Genomic DNA, 5,049 nt, shown 5'->3' with positions numbered 1-5,049 from the left:
TGTGTGTGTGTGTGTGTGTGTGTGTGTGTGTGTGTGTGTGTGTATATATATGCTAGATTGTATCTAAATTATATCTATCACTGTAGCTATGTTTATACATGTTCTCCTTGTTTATTGTGTGGGGTAAGTGATGATGGGAATTAGGTGAATAGTGGGATTCAATAGAATGTTGAGCATGGGGTAGGGATTAATAAGTATGTTATACTTCTTCCTACTCCATTTCAGACCTATAATTGTCATTTCATGTCATTTAGACTCAGTTTTATTTTATTTATTTTCTTGTTTTGTTTTATCTGAGCACATACATGTGTGTATTTACATATATATTCGTATTTGCAAATGCAAGTATGTGTACTTGTGTGTATATTGTTTTTTTGCTGTATATGTCTGAAATAAAGATACAATACAAATAATAACCAAGAAAATAATGCAGAAAACAGATTTGAGATGGGGAAACTGTTCTTGAAGTACACTGAGACAGAGAGCTGTGCAGGGTGTGTTTTCTTTCTTTCTTTCTTTTAAATTGTGGTGGAAGCAAAACAGCAAAAGTAAGAGCGAATTAATGAGGATGTTTATCAAAAGTGAAGCGAAGTTTTGGTCAGCGAGTGACAGAACCTGCAGCATCAGAATCTTTGAGCTGACGGCGTGTCTGTGTACATGCCATCAGCTGAGAAAGCTGACATCTCACTGATTCTGAAGTGTCGGGTCTGTGCTTTGTTTACATTTTTGTGTGGAGTCAGTTTACCTGTTTTAGCTGTTTGGTGGCTGTAGAAATAGTTTTGTGAAGTTTAACTTGAGATTCTGGTGTTTCTGGCAAAATACATTCAAACTGAGAAATTGATTCAGGATTCGAAATGAACCCCGAGTAGTATTATAGCAGCACCAGTGAGTCAAAGTTCTTACTCTTTTAACAGTTGGTAGGACCATCAGGTATTTGCATTTACACCTGTTGAGTACATGGCAGAAAATCGCGTCCACTCTGGCCATAAACAGCTATCAGACAATGACGATTCGCTCATTTTACTGTAGCATAAGGAACAATTTGATCACTTTTTTGTAAAATAAATGTGAAAAGGTAAACTCTCATCATGAATTCAAATAACTTTTGTGATCCCTCAGGTTTTTATCTAGTATCATTACGAGATCAGAACTCTTCATTCACAATCAGCATGTAGCTCAAATGACAGTCTTTTAGAAAAGCTATGACTCCCAGGTTTTAAATTAAACAGGTGTTGACTGTGCACCCTTGGTAAACAACTAAATTCAACAAGCCAAATTCAGAATTCCCAGTGAAACATGTATTTTGAATGCCATCTGTGCCAAATGGTAAAGGCTTAAGACTCCAAGCAAGAAACCAAAAATAGAATGAAGTGACAGCCCAAACCAACATACACACATGAAAAGGTATCCACACACGCCACCGTAACTGGCAGCTGACAGACAGGTACAGACAAACAAATATGGGCACCTGTCCATCTGTCTGTCAACACGTACACAATCTCAGACAAGTGCACAGAAACTTCTCCTTTGGTAAAGCCTTCTTACAGAGGCCCAGAGAATTTCTTAGCATCTTATCCTTCCAGTGCACCTACAGCTAATGAAGGTGCTATAAGTGAAGAACTTTCAGAGTTCTCCTGATACAGCATTCCCAACACTGAGCCTCCACTTCTTTGCACACATATTTCACAAAATGGCATATTTTAGCCTCAGGAATTATACATTATTGATAGTAACTACTTTATGCTTCACTTGTCACCATTCCTGCTCTACAGCTGCTAACAGACTGTACAACATGCTAGGTGAACGTTGTTATACAACTTAAATTGTTCAGATATGACATACTTATGGACTACACTTACATCTGCTGCTTTGCTGCACAGAATTGTGGTATTTTGTCACCATGTAACTGGCAATAAAAGACATTTTTACTATAACATTTACTTATTTCTGTAAGCAAAAGAGGCAGACAGGGCCAATAAAGAGACACAGGCAGGGAGATGTCAGCAGAACACATCATTCATTTGTGCTGCTCCCATGTTTTGGTCTACATTTAAAATAGTTGGTCTGTGGATGAAGTACAAAAATGCTTGATATGTTTATACTGTCAACATGCTAATGATTAGCATATAATGTTTACCAGGGTTTCCTTCTCAGTTTTGTGTTGCAGCTTGGAACATTTACACTCCCAGGCTACTTGAGGACAAAAATTCCCTCCATCCCATGCATCAACTGACTTCCTGCATCTGCATTAGTTCGAGATAGATCCTTCAGAACATCAAGACAATGTCTCATATTTTTTCTTATTTCAATTTCATATGCATTCGTGAAGATATACTGTGAAATGTCTAATTTACGGTCCCATGGCTCAGTTACACTGAGTAAAAATAAGAGCGCAGCCCCCTAAGAAAAAATAAAGTAAAATTAGCAGTTGCTCGGTGATTGCACTGAATCTTATCACATTCGATGACCAATTGCAAGCAGATGCAGTGACCAACTGGTTGCCCAGAGATTGTAGGCATTGCACACTCAATCTCTGGGTGGCAACTTTTTAATCACAAGGCAATTGCATTAGTGTCTTGGTGGGAGATGACTAGTCTCCAAATAACAGCAACCCAAACTGGACTGACTACAATCACTCTGACATTGGCGAAGGTTTGCAAATAATTATGGGTAATTTACAAATGCAAGGAAATTTCTAGGATATTGCAATCAATCTGATTCACTTTACACCGATAAGCACAATTCATCTGTAGCACACCTCTTTGCATGAGAGGACATGACTCAGCTGATTGCCAAATTGTTCTGGTTATATTCCTGTACAAAAATGAGGCTGCTGAGCACCTATGCCAGTTTGCATTTAAATCACTGTCTTGCAACAACCAAGTCTCTATTTGTGGCGGACTGAAGGAATAAAAAAAAATTACTGTGCAGTCCCACATAAAATGGGACACATGGTCACCCTAGAGGGAGGTAGTAAACACAAAGCACAACCTAAACTGCTGGTCATTACCTTTAAGGCATCTGGCTATAAAGCAAAGTCCAAATTGGAGTGATGCAGTAAAAAAATCCTTACATTTATGCTATATGAAGGATTTAGTCAGAGGGGATTATTTCAATACCAAATTTAACAGAAAACTGTCCAAGAGAACAGGATCAGCGTAAAAACCCAGAGTTGCACAAACGTAATTAGAACACATATAAGAAGCACTACTATCTGAATGACAGTGGAAATACTGGGAATTCAATTGCAAGGCATTCAACTGTTGAGATATTTCAATTAAAAAGAAAAACTGTCAACCTCATAACAGTGCTTGAGAAACAGTCAAAATAGAGCTACTTTAGTACTTTAAATCCATCTGTTAGGCCTAAATAATGGATTTCTAAACACAAAGTTGGTAGTTCAAACCCAGGCCCTGCCATTAATCAGACCTGTGGCAAAAATAAGTTACAAAAAGGCAAGTTGCTCTAAATGGTACAGGAGAGACCAACTGAAAGAAAAAGCTTACTTTTGCAATGATGGCCTAATTATGACACATATACAAAAATTAAGAATACATGTAAAATATTTAACACATTTAAAGTAATTATACAAATGCCATGTCACAGAATGTTGTTACTTTAATATGAAGCTGGCAGTAATATATAGCTCATGTTTGAAAAGGGTATAAATATGGATTTGTGTTTCTTGTTTTCTCAAAATGTAAAGCAGGAACAATCACATTAGCACACTGATGGTCACATCCCCTCATGGGAATCAAAGTCTTTCATACAGCGGCTGACAAATCTACAGTAGTATTTCAAATCTCCTGATCCCAAAAATTAAACTCAGCTCTCAGATGGGTGCTTTTCTCTTTTAATCACTTTGTCTATGCCTAAAACGTTTGCCCACGCAGAAGTAAAGGTTTTCCGCTTCTGCGTGTTCCAAGTACAGTTTGATGGATGGAAGCTGGTTTGATCCCTGCTGCACCACAACGCCAAATTGCAGCTATCTGCTGATGTGTTTGAGAAATAACATTCTCCATCTCGTGCTGTCGAGTTGCCAGGCTGTTTGGCCTGGCGGCGATGTATTAAATGGTATATTGATAATTGAAATCTTTGCAGCCCTTGCGTTGCCTTTCTGCTGACTGTGATCTTTTAGGCAGATGGTCTCTATTACTCATGTGCAACTGGAGAGCAGAGAGGAAGTGGAGGGGAGTCTTATGCAAAAATTTGATTTTATTATGCAGCCATATGTGCCGAGATCCTATGAGACCTACAGAACTTGGCTAATTGTGAAAAACATACGAGCAAATTTGACTTAGCATTATCTGTATGACTGCTATGTGTCATTTCCCTTTCTTTCAAACATACTTAACAACTGATAAATGGGACACTCGCAGGTTTCCTCTATGTGCATCAGAGCCATAACCAGATCACTACAGCACAAATGAGAGACCTCTTTTCATTTCCATCGCCTCAGAAATATCATATCGAAGGGTAATAGCCCATTTTGTTTCGATTCCAGTGGACCTCGTGAGTGCATTTTCACCCATGGCGTTCAGCTAAAATAGAAATAGAACAGACTGTTGACAGTAACCAATGTCACATAATCTCCCCCTGAAGGACAAGCATCCAAGATCAATCTATTTTCCTAAATGCTATTCATATATCCATCTCTGCTGAGCGCCCAGGGATGTTGCATATCAGAGTTTAAATCTAATGTTGCATGAATGAATTCTACAGAGGGGCAAAAGACAATACACTGACACAGAAAATGGACGTGACAGAGAGAGAGAGGTGGCGAAATTCACCCAATGAAAAGTGTCAAACCAAAAAGAATGAACTGTCAAAAAGAAATGTTTGTTATTTGCTGTTCATCCAAGATGGCGCCGCGGATGGCAGCCTCGGTACTGCGCTCTCTCGCACTTTTCTTGTTTCTGTTTATTTTCTGCGCTTTTGGTCACTCAGACCACATCACTTTCTCCAGAGATCAACTGCTAAACATCAGGCAGTCGTCTCACTATAGTTCTTATCCATTTTTCACAAACCCGGAAAGTTTTTTGGAGATTT

This window comes from Haplochromis burtoni, unplaced genomic scaffold (assembly GCF_018398535.1).
Source record: "Haplochromis burtoni strain Fernald_Lab_line unplaced genomic scaffold, NCSU_Asbu1 Contig_14, whole genome shotgun sequence".
Classification (NCBI taxonomy): domain Eukaryota; kingdom Metazoa; phylum Chordata; class Actinopteri; order Cichliformes; family Cichlidae; genus Haplochromis; species Haplochromis burtoni.
This window is presented reverse-complemented; position numbering follows the sequence as displayed.